Raw genomic sequence first — 18,124 nt, 5'->3', positions numbered from 1 at the left:
TACTTTACGATTGATGCTTTCAGAGCCAGCTTCAAGTGGCCACTGAAGGAACTTTTTTTTTTTTTTTTTTGCATTCCCACATTGGCTTTACAGCAGATTTTGTTGTTTAGTGTAAAACTACCTCCACATGTACATGAGTATTTTTGAAAATGCAGCTTTTTCTATGTGTTTGGGCCTTTCATTCACATGTCAATGGCATTTTGGATAAGTGAAACTAAGACTTCTAAGGTTTTGCTTACTCTTTCCCTCTCCGGCTTCAAGACTTCTGATTGGCCAACATTTCTACGCGGTTAGGATTTGGCGCGTTCTTAACAGTGTTTGACTTAATTTTTTGCATTTACATATGGACAGAGATATTTTTTTAAATCTGCGTGTGTGGACCGGATTTAAAAAAAAATAAAATAAAATCTCTGTTTTCAAAACTACCCATGTACGTGAGGCCTAAATGTACAAAATTTTGCAGGTTTGTCCCCCTGTTGTGATTGTTGTGGCCATCTTGTTATCTTACTCGAATAACATCCTAAAGGAATCAAACTATCATAAAAGTACATAAATTTTAAAAAAGAATAAACATTCACATATGTTTGTGATTGTTATCACCTGTTTAACGCCAGAGACCCTAAAGATGCTATCCTTTATACTCTGAATATATAAATACTTTACACATTTCAGTATTTCACAAGTACAAGTTAGAGACCTGATGGCACATTATTGGCAGCCTCATATTATTAGGTTTTTTGGGGGGTTTGTGCAATGCGCGACTAGCCGTGGGAAAAGTCCTCGTTTAAGCATTGCTCAGCCCTTAATTCATTTACTGAATTATTTCATTACATGGCTTTATTGGAGTCACTTGTCTTCACTTGTGTCATAACACTAGCTTTCCCAACCGTCTCACTCGAAGGAAAGGCCAAAAGTCAAGATGAGATTTAGACAGCACATAATTTAGTCTTTTTGTTGTAGCTTGATTGTTTTTGTATTCTTTGTGATTTATTTGAAGTGGATATTTCTATTTCAAATGAAGTGTTGGGTCTGTTCAGCTTTTATAAACTCTGACAAGCCTTCCTGCAAAACATAGGAGACAAAAATCTTCAGACTCACATTACAAAATCCAGTTTATTTCTCAGTGTGCCATTTTTATTTGCTGCTCTTAGTTATTCACTGCTTCACCGTGAGCTGCAGTGTGACACGATGACATGCTGTCAACACTAATGGTCGTTGATGGCATCAAGGCTCTGTCAGGAGGAGCCAAGGCCCTCGGTAGCCCTCCACAGACGAAGAGCTGTCATCTCTGTCCCTCACTGCCAAAGAGCCCCACCCCCACTCCCTAAAATCCTATCCATCTGCCATATCAGCGAGGCAGACTGAGTGCAAGGCATGCACTTTTCTTCCATTAACTGTTGTGTTTTAGCATGACCAGTTAGTGCCAACGAGGGCTCATGTGTCACAATTCACTTGCCACAACCATCTCAAGGTCAGTTACTCAGTTTTTGTTTACGTGTGAAAAAAAATGTTTGTCTTGTCTTGACACAATTTCAATATTACCAAGCCTCTAAAAACCAAACCAACTGTGAGACTTCAACTGCTTTTACAGAGGCTGTACGCTAAAAGGAATTTGACGAGTGTCCTCTCTTCATACTGATTTCTTGCTCTTTTTCGGAAGATTTTTGCACCTTAAAGAGCGCCCAGAATCCATGTCCTCGTATAACCATATTCTCACCAAAGCTGGTAATGGACTGGACAGTTATTCCCTTGAGCAAAGGAGCTTTTGGGGGAAAAAAAGAAAGAAAGCTGGAGTGTACTAACATCCATCTAAAGAAAGAACGCATGCGAGATAAAACTTGCAAAGTCATGATTCTTAACATAACTGGAAAATTGCATTATGACTGTCAAATGTTTCCCATTATCACTTAGGCAACTATGCTGCAACATGTCAATGAAGAACAGTAAAGCACTAAATGAAAGATGGGCATGTCTCCTATTTTTCTAAAGATAATTTACCCAGTGTTAGTGTAAGGCAATATTTCTGAAAATCGAGAAGTCAAACCGTGTTTAGGGTGAAAAACTAGCTCGTTGTGAACTGCACTCAGTGATTAATCTATGTATGTGACATTTAAATCAGCTTGATAAGACAGCTGACTGTTTGACCTTCATGTAATGTTCTGCATCAATTCAGGTACCAATCTGTGTGTTTGTGAGACTATGTGAGTCAGTGTGCCCTAATTAGATGAGAAGCTGAAAAGAATAGGTAGTCAATGACAAGCGCAACGAATGACACCAGCCGCTGAACCGCTGCTCTATCCATTTGTCCCCATCCAGCATTTGTCTAAAATGAAAGAGTGCGTCATCTGCAGACTTCTGCTGACTGGGCAGATGAACGGCCAAGGCACCGAGGCCTTAGACGTGCGTTGCATGTTCCTGTCAACAGCCCGATACGTTTACCAGTACACAGGATGGGATAATACCCTCTACAGTGGCAAAGCCCGAGCCTCAGCATCCACAAAACTGATGTCAACGTCTCCTTCAAAAGAAGTAATAACCCACGAGCGGCAAGTGTAGAGCACATGAAGCTATTTGGACTCTAATTCATAAAATTCACATTTGGATTTGATGCATTACAGTGGCATTACAATTTCATATGTTTTCAACACCGCAAAAATAAGGTCTGCCTGAGGACGAGTCTCATGTTTCCATTTTCAATTTACTATGATACCATCTTTATGAAGGCATAAAACTACGGTATTCGAGAGCACAAAGTGTAACAATGGAGTTTAGTCTCTGCAAGAGGTTTCTCAGTGGGATGATACAAAAACAAAAGCCGCCACATACAATGCAACAAAAACATTCTCATGTAGTGCCAAACCACAAGACATCGCTTCAGATGAACAACCATATCACTGCTGTTGAACAGATACTGAGGAAATTGCATGGTCAATAGCCTGATTTATCGCCGCACTGAGTTATGCTACATTGTACAACGTGTTGCTACAACAAGCATGTTATACGCTATAATTTAGCAATCAGAAAAGCAGAAAATATTTTTTTCTTTTGAGAACACAGAGGCAGTGATATTCAGTGTATTTCAGATAGTAATTTCTAAGCCACTTTTCCATGGATATATTATCGTAACTTAACTTATTGTATAAGTACTTACGACATTGTACTGTACATTTTTCCAAGCCATCAGCAGCATCGTCATCAGTAGGCCCCAAACTCATTATTATTGATAATTCTCTACTTAAGAATCACATTCCTCTTAATAAAAGGCAAAAATAAACACAATGCCATCATTAAGAACAAATCACATGATCCTGATCTTTCTCTTTTGCTTAATTGAAAAGAAAATATACAAAAAAGCAGGAATGCTGACATAGGACGTTTAAAAAAAAAATAAAACAGTTACTAAACTCAAGACACCCCACTTCTGTGTGTTTTGGGGGTTACGGGTTTTAATTAGATGGCCTTTTGAGAATGCAGAGCCATCTGGGACTGTCTGAGATCACAGGGACAGCAGATGAATAGCAACAGTTTCTACATCTCACTGTAGACTTTGTTATGCATACCAATGGGCAGCTAACTGCACATTGTGTGTATGATGTCCCACAGTTGTCCAGAGTTTCCATTTCTCACATCAGAAAATTTGTTAACAGGGAAAAAAAGAGACGGTGATGTTCTGGGCTCTCGGGATTTTAAATCTTCAAAAGTTCTTCAAAAGTTGCATCAAAAACCCTTTTAAAGACAGTATTTAATTATAGTGCAGCAAATGCCAACCGTTTTCACTGATGTTTGCATCTTTGCTTTAACAAATGTTAAAATATCCAGCTTTTATTAAATATTTTTAAATAATACAAGTGAGATACAGCAACACTAACTCAACTTATAAAGCAACCAATAAAGCCCCACTCCACCAGAGTCACTGGCCTCAGCTGACAGGTTTGTGAAATTACTGCAGCTTTTCTTGAGTTCTTGTCATAAATAGAGGCAATAACAGATCACTGATATCCTCAAGGCTGAGCCATCAAATTCCAGCATTCTTCACTCATTAGTCTTGGAACTTTTCTCTGAAAACTCGCTTTTTCTTGCTCTTCAGTGACACTTTAACTGTGGAACGAGTCGATTTGTGCTTCAAAGTAAAAACTCAATCGACGCTGCTTGGTCCATTTAAGTAATAGCGATGTTTTATGTATACGCAAGTGCAAGTCAAGTTACATACATGTCCATAGGTCTCCACAAACAAATTGGACCATGGCTCTAATTCACTCTCAGCAGCTGGAGAGAAAAGCTTTACCACTTAGGGAAAAGGCTGCCTAATCAAAAGCAGATGGACCCCCTATATCTCCGACTGCCTAAATGAAAACAGACAGAACTGATTAACCTAACATATGACCTTTCAATGTCATCTGTATTCACTACTTCACTCAGTAGCACTCACATAGTTTGAAGTAAAAAACAACAAACCGCACAAGGAATGGATAAAAAAAAAAGGGGGGGCACATGGTAGAGCAGGCCATTTTTAGCCCCTGTGTCTGTTTCCACTTTTCCAAATGCAGAGGTGCCCTGTAAAACATTGGTGTAAATGGTTTATAATGCCACCAGTGGACTCTGAAATGGTAGACCTGGTTTCAATCAGCAGTCAAATTGCTCCTACATTACCCTTGCAGACAGAGTAGTAAATCATTCTTTGCCTCTATGCTGCTGACGTTAAGGAACAGGCATTGTTAAAAATCCACCATGCGTGCTACTAAGAGCACCCTGTCTCTATGTGGGGATGGGATGCTAAAAAGGACAATAGCTGCTGCTTGCAGCATCCCCATAGATGCAACGGCAAGATATCCTGATCCCCTAGGCGGAAAAATCAGCACACCTCATATGTGCATGTGAATCTGAACCCTTATACCTACAGTTACTGACCTGATTTGCAGCTCTGATTGTAAACTTTAGCTTACAGACAAACAAATTCTATGCCAGAAACACATCACAACCAGTTTGAACCAGTTTGAGTGGTTTAAAAAAAAAAAAAAAAAAAAAAAAAAAAAGAGTTTTGGTTTTTCTGTGCCAACGCCCTGACAGTGGGCCAGTGAGGCATCTCAGAACAGTTATAATCCCCTATAAACCTGAGAAATGCTGATCCCGCCCACCACAGACCAACGCACTATGGGCAAAACCTCTCATTAGAACTTCAGGGCCCTGAAATTACCAAGATTTTACCCATACTGAAAGCATGAGAAAGCATCGGCGGGGAGAGGGCTGTGCCGAGTGGTTTTTCAATGTGTGGCCACAGAGGAGCTGGAGCTCCTTAACAGTGCCATTCAGCCCAGCCCCTGCCAGGGAGTACCGGCATATGAGGGAGCTGAGGCAGATGCTCTGGCTACTAGCCCCAAACCAGGCCTGCTAGGAAATACCCTACACAAGAATACACAAATCACCACAAAGGCCAAAGATGTACTGAGGCCAACAAACACAACAAATCAACAACATGAAAAGGAAAGTAAATCCTCAGTGAAAAACCTCATTTTTCACTCAAATATTTTAAAAGCAGGTTAGAGTATCGTTACTTTTACTTTGTGTGTGTGTGTCCTTGCTAAATTAATTGTGACAGCTTTCCACCATTTAAAGGAATACCAAAAACCTGAAACTATCATGTTGATAATGATTGCCTACAGGCCTGCTTTAGATGTATAGAAATGCCATGCTTTGATAAAAAGCCTTTTATTTGATGTGATTTATTTGTAAAATCAGATTTTTTGTTTTTTTCCTGGCTTTGTGTGTGTGTGTGTAGGAGGAGGTAAATCCAATCACTCCCTTATCTTTTTCAACTTAAATCTTTGCTTGTTTTCGATTAATACAAATGCCTGAGTATCCCATTCGAGGAAGTGACATCCTAGGTATTCCAATCTTTAAAAGGAAAGTGGATTTTTCTTCAGACCTGGATGAAACCTCCCTGGGTGGGCACCAAAACTTCCTCTGCAGTATAAACCTAAATTCCCTTGCTAGAAAAGAAAGTGAGTGTCAGCTTAAATCAGCAGCAAGCCAGCCGATTCAGATTACCAGCACATCGATCGGTGCATCGCTACCACTGAATGCAAGATGTCCCCCTCATCACAAAAGCCCATTCTCATCAGCAATGCAAGCTTCAAGTTTCTGGACAACACTGTATATTTCCCAGTGGACAAGGATTATCTTCCAAACTCGATGCGATGTCACAAATCCTGTTCTCAGAATTTGGGTTTAAAATGGCTTTAAAAAGTGTATCTAAAAACACACACTTAGGCAAGCTGTGCAGGTATATTAATGACTGTCCAAGTATTGCAATATTTTGTAAATAAAAATTTTATTAATTTATTTATAGATACTCTTATTTTGAAAGCTCAGTTGCTACTAGCCATTTAGCCCTGGTCCTTCCTGTCTAATGTTTTCCCTCTGACAGATCGCTGTTGTGGTCCTCAATGTCATTCAGCAACCTTCCACCATCTCTGACTGCATCTGCCAACTGTAGCTCTTGTTCTGCTCTGAAGCTAAACGGTCATTCTGAAGTAGAACCTGCAGCAGGTGGGAAACACCTGTTGGTGCTGCTACGCTGAACTTGCTGACGCTGGAGAGCAGGACAGAAGTCATTGTTTCTACCTGCAGTTCCAGACAATTAAGATGAAGTCAGTTCAAATGATGTGAGAACGACTGAAGGAGAACCAGCAAAGTAATGATCTCTTATCCTTTACATACCTCAAACCCAGTCTAATTCTGTGGGAAACACTGCAGAACACATCTTTGTCTACAGTGCAGTTCAAGCTGACCAAAAAGTATCTTAACTAAAGCAGATTTCTTAGCTAAAGTTTTTTGATCTGCTTAATATCTGCTCTGAAAACTGGAGAATAAAACAATGAATTTTAATCAGCAAAGAAATTAGCAAAGTGCTGATTGACCTCAGTAATAAGAACTACTTAATTTCAGTGTGCACAATGACGTCACCGCCTAAGGGCCTAGGATATTTTCCTGCACACACACACACACACACACACACACACACACACACACACACACACACACACACAAAATCCAAAACAAAACAAGCAAGCAATCGTGGGCCAGAGTATAATCCTGCGGCAATCACAGTCAAATAAGTCACGTCTTTTCTTGGGGGGGGGGGGGATGTGCCAGCATTCAAACAAACATATACCATGGTCAAAAATACAAACACACTTCACTGAGAGCATTAAAAAGATATAGATTCATTCTGCAATAGCTTTCACAGCTCGCAAAAAAATAGAGTAAACAGGAAAATGAGCCAAGATAAACACAGCAAAAAACTCTAACTCCCCTACAATCCATCCAAAGCAATTTGAAGAAAATCTTAACGCTCCAGCTCTGTCAACACACGCTTAATTGATAACATGTCTGTCCACCAGAATAATTCAGAAACATGGAGCCAAACAGAAGCACCATCAGAATCACCTACTTTGGGAAAGCAATGACATCCAAGTTTGACAAATCCGTACGTTTGCTGGTAAAATAATCTATATGCATAAGCCACACACCATCTATAGGACAGCTCACTACAAATGTAGAATAGAAATACACCGGGTCACTTTTTTTTCAGCTGGCAGTTAGAAACCCAAACATGCAGCAGGGCCCAGGATTTGGTTGCAGAGAGCCTCTGATGCAATTCCAAGAAACTAACTCACCCTGTATCATCCTGTTACAGTGTGGCTCATGGTTAGCTCTCCTCATTGTGTCTGTGACAGCTTTAAACGGATTCGTGTATTGATAAAGCACGGCCATGAGCCCACTTCAGCATATAACCAACCCTGCAAAATTGCTTCCAATCCTTTCTTTAAATAAACCCAACAGGGCGAGGGATTGATGCAATGCTGAGGAATCTATATGTATATCCACCCAGTGAAAAACCAATTGACATCTGTTCACGATCTGAACCGGCCTCGAGGTTATCAGATGATGTGGCGCACCTGCAAATTGTAAACGCTGTCATAAAAATTGCTCCACAATTAAAGTCTCTCATGAAGAGCTGGTGATGAAATCTATTCTTTTTCTTGCCAGAGATGCAAGGAGCAGTTTCTTGACATGAAACCTTCCTCTGCAGCCAGTGCTGCAGCAAGTGTGAGGGATGAGACACACATGACAGGAGCCTCTGCAACTGATGGGCATACAAGGACTCACCGACCTGTCTGGTAATGATAAATAAAGACAGAGCAAAGATTTCATATGCCAGAGGGGGGTTGAGGACTCACCGACGTGCCCGCGCACTCATGCACGCTCGCACGAAGTGAAAAAGCCAGGTCTGGAGACAGCTAGGACCTCCGGGCAAATCGTTCTTTATTGTAATGATCAAAATGGGATCAAAATCACCGCATCGCAATTACACACCCTGCGAAAAAAAGGAATGAAAGAAGAAAGAAAAACAGGGTGACGATGGGCTCGCAGCCCAAAGACCACCACTGCTCCCCCCGTTTATTCTTTCATTAGTAATTGTCGACAGATTTTCAGCATGGTTAAAGATTTCGGTCCTGCGAAGACTCCTGCTCACTGAAAAGTGCATGCAATCTATGAAATGCGCAGGTTTGCGCTTACAAAAAAAGAAAAGGAAAAAATAAGATTAATATTCCACCTCATCTTTTCCCTTTTACCTACATCTGAGTGGGTAGCTTTCTTTATGAAATGAGAGGCAGGATATTTCTTGGACCGTCTCTCAAGCGGACCACATATTAGTCGCTCTCATTCGGCACTGAAATAAAAGTTGCTGTTAGCTATACATTTAGAGTTAGCATGTATAAAACAGCAACAAACTGTGTGCGTGGCTGTCTGAGGTTAGTCGGAGCCCCATTTCCCCCCCCCAAACGGAACGACAGCAGTTCACGTAGTGCACCTTTAGTGCCATTTTTTCTAAGTGTTTCCACTTTTAACAAACAAATTCGTGAACGTTTGAACAATAAAAAAAATCCGCAAGTTATGCAACTTAACGGCACCGCTAAAAGCCGCGTCTCAAGTTCAATGGGGGACATTTAGACAGAGATAACGTGCACTTACTGAATCTCCTCTTTGTCACGGCCGTTGGCATTTCTCTCCGTCTCTCTACCACAACGTTTAGTCCCGGTTTGAGTTTGTAGCGAGCACAACAATCCACTTCATGTAATTAACAGCCACAAAACGGGAGTTAGAACCAGTCCAAGGAGTAAAAGAAGCGAAGGAGGGGGGGAAAGATACGAGTCCAGTGCGAGAGGAACACGAGGTCCTATCCCGGTCAGCCGACCGGGGTCGTGGATACTGGATCTATTCGTGGCAGCTCCTGCGTCTCGCCGCTAACGGGTTAACGTCAGCTTTAAGTGCTCAGTGTCGCTGCATGCATGTGAGGGGAAAAAAACCCCGAGACGATAAGAAATGAGACTTATTCTCTTTTGTGTGAATTTTCTTCTCTGGCAAGTTAATTAGTAAGCACAAGTCTGCGCACAGTCTCCCCCCACAGAAGGAGCTGTGGAAGGTAGGGAGTTGTTACGTCTCTCCCTTCACAGTCACGCTTCTTTCTGCCCCCGTGGAGAAAACACATACAGGTCGGTCAGCAGGATTTTCGGATTCACTCGGCTGCACTCGCTTCTGTGTCCATTCATCTCTGTTCCTGAAGTCCTGTAGCCTCTGAAGGCACGCACTAGACACAGGGGGCTCTCAAAACAGTCATTTTGATTTCTCTATTTACACTATACGCAACTGCTATGGAAGACAAGGCATTTTTCTGCAACGAATACGCGAATTTGGAAGTTAATTATGGTTCAGAAGGCAAACACAGTTCTTACATTAAACTGTCTACTAACTGCTGCAACGAGCAAAGTCGTGAATTACCACCGAGAATAGAAAATTTACTATTAAGTACTGCCCTACTCTTCAGCTAATAAAATGCATCTGCATCCTCAAACCTCATCCTTGATCTCACCTTGTGAAGGCTTTGTACAAAGGTACAATATATATATGAATATAATTTATAAGTGCTAAGCAACTTTGTAGCTCTTTCACCACTAGCTGAAATTGTTTGTTTTTTTAAAAGGCAACCTTGGGAGATGGTGGCAAGAACAATTCCCCACTGTGCAGTGACACCCAAGCATGTTAACAAGTTTTCTTTGACAACAAATACTGCACTGATTTTAAAGCAATCCACAATTATTTTTAAGAAAGATTTGCAGACTGACTTTGTGGTCTGCAATCCTTGTATATTACGCTATAATTTTTTATTTCTGATGGTGATCACTTTAAATCTGGACTTGGAATCCAGTTTAATTGTAACCCACTGGCAATCAAGGACAGTTTTTGGGACCAACAGAATTCACGGGGACAGAGAATGGGCTCTGCTTACAGTGCAGCCTGGCTGTTAGTGCATGAGCACTCAAGCGACACAGCTGAACGTGCAGGTCATGGATACTGTGACCCCCAGTAATGAGGACCTAAATATCTTCAGGGTTCTGACAACCCATCTACTCCGCCTTCTAACCTTACCATGATCAATCGTTTGCTTGGCAGAACCCCTGCTGTACTGCAGCTCCAACCTATCTGCCACACCTTCCTAATAACTGGTGCAAATGACGTTTACACAAGGTTTTACCCTGCCATAAATGTCTCTTGCAATTGGGCAATCAAGCAGGTCCTGAGTTCACCACACACACAGAGGCTCACGAATATATTCACCTCTACTTCAACAAAATGACTTGCTACCTGACCTCTGAGTGATTGAAAGGGAATTCTGTTCCTTTTGGCTGACAAATGATAATCACGGTCTAATGCATTGTTCCAGGAATAGAATCTTGTTGCACAAATAAGAGGCCGAGCCAGCTTTATTACACTTTAAAGGAGGCCATTGTTTTGACACAACAACCTTCAGTATGTAGGTGCCACAGAGAGAAAGTGGTGCATGTGTCCAATAACGCCATTACATATCTCTGGTGGCCAAAACCAGGCCTGTTTTTCAGTTTTAGACATCTCTCGTGGACAGTGTTAGAGACCTATAAACAATCTTTGTTTGTCAAGGTCAAAGAACATGTCTAGTGGTGTGTGTGTGTGTGTGTGTGTGTGTGTGTTTGTTTTTTCAGCAGTACTGCTAAAGAGTTCTAAAAGGGCAACTATACTTTGTCCTTCCAAACATTTGCTTAGCAGTACAGTTTTGTACTGTGATGCTCTTACCAGTAGAATATCTTCCATTTTTTGCACATTAATGTTATAATTATTAAGGGCTAATATACATCACAGAACCTTAAAACCATTTTTTCAGTCAATTGAACAATTACTTTCATCATAGTACTGGAACGAACTCTCCCGTCTAAACTTCTTTCTCTTCATAATTATTGCTGTGATTTGAAGTTGATTGGTAGCTAAATTAGTGCAAATCAAAAAGTGTCTGAGGTACCATATCAGCCTTAAACCACAACACTGCTAGGAGGAAGATTCATACAGTACATGGATCCCTTTATCAGTTGTTCCTCTTTATTAAATTTTTATTGAACTCTGTGGGGAAATTAGTCAAGAGAAATTACTTGTAAAGAAATTAATTTCTATCTAGAAGACCCTCAGTTGGCACTTGATGGTTTTGAGGCTGACTTAATAGTTGTACAAAAATAGAATATGGACTATGACTAAATGTAAACTGAACACACAGATCTCACACAGGACTAATATTAACTTTGGACTTCTAAGAAGAAATAGTGTTACTTACCGCTTTTGGCATGTTAATTTACTCATGCTGTGGATTTTTCAAGTGACTAAAACAAATGCATTCTGTGTAGATTAGGGAGGTTTTATTCATCCCAGAAGCAAATGGGAAATTTTCTGATTTGATATTAAAAATGGGTTTTCTTTAAGTAATAACATTGTCAGTCAAGACACTGACAATAAAAAGAGGCTGGCTTCTGCTGGAGAATTATCTAAAGTATTTCTCAAGATTCACTATGAACTACTTCAAGAGACACTGAAGTTCTTTGAGTGGCCCTCACTGTTCCTTTACTTGAGAATCACTGATGTGGGTAGAGCTTATGCATGTTGTATGCACAAGGAGTTCCACAGTGGGTAAAAAATTTCCATATGAAGGGCTAAAAATAATATTAAAAAGATTTCTGCATCAGGTTTTGGTACTTTTACCCAGAAATGTTTACTGATGGGACTGATCAGAGGCATTATTGTGACGCAGCCAAACACAAACCCCCCCAATCCTAACATCTTAATCTCATTCAGACTCTGCATGCATATACTTGTCCATACGAGAGTCTGCTTAACTTCTCTGCTCTATTTTCTTATCTATGCTGCTATTAGAATTAAATTGGCTTTTTATGATAAAATATAGATGCTAATTATTTCAAAATTCATAGAGAAAATTGTTTCTTATAAGAGACTGTTACATTATTACCACAATCCCCCCAGGAAAGTCTGTGATTCATATAATCTGATTTGGTTCTGTCCTGGTTCATAAAAGTTCCCCGTTAAATATTCTTAAAATGACATCGACATCTCCCTGCACTTGTTTGGATGTTTCCATAATAATAAAATTCAGATTTGACTCCTGATACTAACTGTTTCAATACATGGTGGATAGACCATTTTCGAAATATTTCCAATGCAGGCATAACTTTTGCATCCTACGCTTGTCTATTGGAACTGGATGTAGTACAATATGTGTCTATTTAACATATTATATGTATTACTGCAGCTGACGCATCCTAATGAAAACATGTTTTGGATAAGAGCTGATAAATAATGATAGAAAGACCTAACGCGAACTCCATATAGCAGGATACTTTTATCTTATAACTGTTGTACAATTAACGCAGGATTCAATGAGGCTGGAAAACAGTTAATGGAAGTTAATGATGAGAACACACAGAGTTCTTGTATCATTAACCAACATGCAGTCAAACATGTTAATGATTGTGTTTACTATCACTGCAGTCAGAGAGAATAAAGACCCAAACTTAGATACTTACCTTTGCATCTCATTCAAAAGGAAAAGGAAACTGGTACTGAGAATGTGGTTAAATGTGGTTTCAAGGTCAAGGTCAAGGTCAAGGTTCTTTATTTGTCACATGCATAGTTATACAAGTATAACACACAGTGAAATGTAGCCTGACACGCTCCTCGACATGTGCAAAAAAATTGGGGGGGGGTGTAGAGGAAAAACATTATATATATATATGTAGTATATACATTGGGTGAATGTGCAGTAGTAGCAGCAAGCAGGTGGATTATGTACATTAATATGAATAGACATCTGACTATTTTACAGGATAGACAATGTAAACATATTTAAAATTAAAGGAATTGAAATGTACATTGTGCCTTGGTTTAGTGTCTGGAAGAGTCCTGACTCAGTCAATTATAGATGATGTGAGAGGGCGGGTGTGTGTGTTTAGGGCACGGATGGCTTGGGGATAGAAGCTCCTCTTGAGTCTCTCTGTCCTTGCCCGGAAGATGCGGAACCTTCTACCAGATTGCAGAAGTTGGAACAGTTTGTTGCCAGGATGGGACGGGTCCTTCAGTATCTGCGCTGCTCTAGTCCGGCATCTCCTGGTGTAGGTGTCCTGAAGCGGGGGGAGAGCAATCCTGCAGCAGCGTTCTGCTGTACGGATCACTCTCTGGAGAGCTTTTTGGTCCTTCACACAGCTGTTCCCGAACCACGATGTCATGTTCTGTGTGAGGATGCTCTCCACAGCGCCTGTATAGAAAATCCTGAGGATCTTTGGAGAGACCCTGAACTTCCTCAGTTGTCGTAGGTGATACAGGCGCTGCCTAGCCTTTTTGGTCTGGACCTGAATGTGGGCAGCCCACATTAGCAATTTTAGACAGGAAATGCATGTGTGACATACACGAATTAGCAGAAAGGATTCCCACTGTGTATATTTCTAGTTAACCCAAAGACACAGGAAAATAGCTCTTCCAATATATCTAAGAAAACATTCTATTAGTCAGGATTTTAATGTTGATAATACAACGTGATCCACTAAACAGCATGTAAATGTACACCTCTGAAGCCATGAGAGAGAGCTGTGAATGATTTGAAATACTCCTCTTCTTCAAAGACTGGAACCATAAGAAACACACAGCAACGTTTTCACAGAAGTTATATTTATAAGACGAAATGCAGAGAAACGAAGAGGAAGAGACAGTACCGGCAAGAGACAGAGAGTGGTGGGTTGGAATTGGATGAAGGACGCATAAGCTCTCATTGAGTTGGCAACGGTGAAAAGAGCCCTTGGTTATTGAAAAAAGAAGAAATCAAAGGCAGAAAATTCCTGCAGAGGGATGGGGGCAGAGAAACAAGCCTGTCCTCCTCTTCTTTGTTTTTTTTTCCCTTCCTTTTTTCCCAGTGTGGTTAGAGTAGTTAGCCACTCAGCAATAGAAGAGAGATGCATGGCAGCCAGCAGGTTGGCAAGGCCCTTAAGCATAAGGATCTAAGAAGGAATAGGAGGCGACACAGCACAAATTGTTTTCTATTCTGCAATGTGGAGGATTTTGCTGAGTGTTGAACACTGCTGAAAACAGTGACACTATTTGCCTTTTTGCAGTGCAGCACTTCCTACGGCGGCAAACGTGCCATCTTATATGATGACATAATTACTCATTAAATGTTAAACATCTACAAGACGTGAGCGAAAACGCAACATTCTGCTTGGTGTGAGTCATATGTAGCTTCCACTATACTGACAGTGCACTGACAGTGCATACATATGTAAGGACGCTGGCAGCAAGGTCAGGCGTGCTTCATGACGGCTCAGGAATAGACTGCAGCTTTTTACGGGGGAGGTCATTTTGTTGTAGCCAGCTGTTAGCTGTTACAGATGCGAGTCGGTTGTGATGGATGTGATGGAGAGACATTATTTCTTTGTTACTTCCTGCCATCACAGTCAGCGTTTTCCCTCCAGCAGATTGGGTTCCACAAACCGGCCCTTGCAGGCCATCGCTGGGGGAATCTGCTGTTTCAACCATCCACAGCATCCCATCAGACAAATGGATAATAGCTAGTTAATTTTTAATTCCTGAGATGCAAGAGAGACACACTCTTTCACGGCTGGAAGGAGAGCTAATGGGCCCGGATTAGGTATCACGGACGGATATCTGGGAACGGCCCCTTGGGAATGATGTGGTTCTCTCCATTGAACACCATTAAGAGTCCTGAAGTAAGGCAGAAAGCCTCTCAAAGACACACTGTCCAGCTATTGACCTTTTGGCAGCACAATGGAGGTCCTCGCTGAAGAGATATTGAGTGGATGCTGAGAGTGGTTCATTAAACCATGGTGAGAGTAAAAACATGGCCGCTGATAAGGTTTGTACCCAGTCTAACACAGTCAGACATAGATTTCTGTTTCCCACTAAACAAGTTCCCCGGCCCACCAAGAGAGCTCAAACTGCAGCATCTGCATGGTCAAACAACAGCCGGTTCATTGTGAGGCAATTGGCTTTCACCGCTGAAAAAACCCTGCTGGGGTCATCAATGTATTCACACAAGACAAATACAGAAGATCGAGACTGTAATAGGTTGTCTGGCTAAGTGCACATCAAGCTGCTCCCTGGACAGATAGATTCAAACACCTAAGCCATGTTTTCTTTGATGACCTAAAATAATTTCCTTGCTTTCAGTAGAATTGGCAGTGATGATTGTTTTTATTGACTTAGATGTTCCATTAGGGGAGGAGATGCTTGGGGTAAATGGCTCCTGACAGCAGCACAGAGCAGGCTGATGATGCCCCATCACTAGACCTCACACTAGGGTTATTAACTGGCCGCCACTGCAGCAGAGCACCAGCGCTTCCATGACAGTGATGCATACATGGACAAAATCAATGCTGTCCTCATTTTCATCCAGCAGAGCAGGGATGACATTAGATTGCTGAAGATGGGGATGACGGTGTTTTGAGATTAACGACAGCCAACTGAAGCTAGATGACAGTGGCACATAGTATTTGTGTTGTACATTCTGGATTGTTTACAGCGACGTTGTTGATTTTGAAGGGAGCTCAGATTGCTACACTCAATGACATAAAAGGCTTGAAAACATCTAATTAGGTGAACATTTTACCAGAGGAAATAATGTAATTATATAACAGCTCTTTTAACGGTGATGTAAGGAGAGTGAAAAATGCATCAACAGAAAATCTTCTAAGACTGCACAAAGTGTTTGTTTTTTTTAAATTTGATTCCTGTGCTGCTTACTGTTTTTAATGAATCGATGAGGCAGTTAAAAAAATGCTTGTCACAGAGCCCAAGGTGAAAAAGCTTGTTCTGCCCAAAAAGCAAAAAGATATTCAATTTCCAGTGTTAAAACACTGAAGCAAGTGGATCTTCTGTCTCTTTTTCTGGATAAATAACAAAACAACACACTGGGGATTTGTACCCATGTCCTAACAACTTCTTTTTCAGCACAGCGTTATTCAGGAACCTAAAAAGTAGGGAAAAAAATACGAATTTAAAATACTTTGTAAAAAACTGGTGGTTAAGACCACTGCCATTTCACATCAGCATTTCCGCTGTAAATCAACATGCTGAGTAGAGTGTTTACCACCTCATCCTGTCAGCTGAACTCAACTTGAGAAAACAGACATGCAGGTGCAGCGCAGTGAGTGACAGGTCGCATAGATGTTCACATTGGGAAACATGCGTAGACACACACACGTGAACATGTGCCTTGTCAGCATTTCTGATTTCGCACAAACACACAGAGCTCGGTGCTGTCACTCCATGAACACCTGTGTGTGGCATCATTACTGCCTGTGGTACCAGATAGAGCCGTGCTGTCACGCAGGAGTGATTAGAGCCTCCCTTTATAATCTCCCCCCTCTGTCCTTTCTCCACACATCATTACAGTAATACACCAAGCTCTATTACCCCTCAGCATCCTGTCAATGCCCCGCAGCTACTTCATCCCTCCAGCCTCTGAGGCAGGCCTCAGAGGGGTGATGATGATTGTGGGTTAAGGAAGGATCCAGGGTCCCTGCAGCATGGCAGCTTTAATTTCACGCTTTGTTAATGTCCCCATTGCAAGTGCTTGTCCTGCCCGATGCCCTCCACAGCCCCAACCAGGGCCGCATCCGTCCTGGCTGCCCTCTGGCCGGCTCAAGGACTGCACCCAGCAGACACAACAGGAATTCTTCTTCCCTTTTTTCCTTTTTTTTCGCAGTACGACTGTCACCCATTTCTTGAAAATCTCTCCCTCACAACCTCCGCCCTTGCTTATACCTTTATCTTATTCTCTCCCCGTTGTGCACTCTGTCACTGTCTGTTTCACTCTCGACCGCCCCCTCTCCCATTCCCTCCGACCCGCGTCGATTATCTATCTCTCTTCTATTGCGGTCTCTTTCTCGTTCGCTGCCTTCCTCTCTCTGGTAAACAGCTCCTTTTCTCAGCTCAGCCCACTCTCTGCCCATTCACTGTATCTTCCAAGTGTTCTCTCACTTCACCTCAATTGCTTCTCTTCATCTTGTTCCCTCTTTCTGTCCCATTATCTTCTCCTTTAATTCAGACACACTCTGCTTTCATTTAGGTTTGCTCAGTGTCTCAGTTCAGACGAACACGTCTCATTGCATCCCACCCCCACTCCTTCCCTCTGTGTCTCCGTCCTTAAGCCTCCATTTACACACCATACCATCTGTATTTGCTAGGCACTGAGAGGCTGCGAATCATCATTCTGTCAACCTGCTCCTTCTGCATGAGTCGGCAGCCACTTTCAGGCGTCCCTAAAAATGCCACCATAAGCACAAACTTGTTGAACCATAGTTTCAGAGTCAGCTTAAATACTTCACTAAAGGGGTGAAACAAAGGCCTTCAATCTGCTGCTCAAAAACAGTGTCCTTCCCCATCTTTTTCTTTCACTATTATTTTTTACATTGTTTATCACACTGCCCCACCATTCTAGTACTAGACTATAGCTTCAACATTAATAGACTCTATTAACAGACATTAATAGTGCCACAAAGCCATCTATAAACATCAGTAATCATACCTGATTTAAATTTAAGCCATCTCCTCTTAAAGGTTGTGTTGTTGTGCAACTCTGGACCAGTTCCAGCTTAGATCTCTCTGGAATTCGTGTTCTGACTATGTTTGTGTGCGCTCTGTGATTTTATTGTGCACCTGAAGCCCCGGCAAGCCGGCG

The 18,124-nt window shown here is 41.5% G+C and overlaps 1 protein-coding gene across 1 annotated transcript in view; it reads right to left on the bottom strand.

Moving 5' to 3' along the window:
- Positions 1-9,542, bottom strand: part of LOC146553336 (receptor-type tyrosine-protein phosphatase F) — a 163,477-nt gene extending 153,935 nt beyond the window's left edge. The window contains exon 1 of the mRNA XM_085254644.1: positions 9,037-9,542. The gene's annotated coding sequence lies outside the window, so the exon portion shown is untranslated. The remainder of the gene's footprint in view (positions 1-9,036) is intronic.
- Positions 9,543-18,124: the final 8,582 nt, after the last annotated feature.

Source organism: Mchenga conophoros, linkage group LG18, assembly GCF_057382185.1.
Source record: "Mchenga conophoros isolate Kocher_MC1m ecotype Shallow Benthic linkage group LG18, M_conophoros_male_GT1.1, whole genome shotgun sequence".
Lineage (NCBI taxonomy): Eukaryota > Metazoa > Chordata > Actinopteri > Cichliformes > Cichlidae > Mchenga > Mchenga conophoros.
The sequence above is the reverse complement of the archived record's forward strand: the minus strand, read 5'-3'. Positions and strand labels throughout refer to the sequence as shown.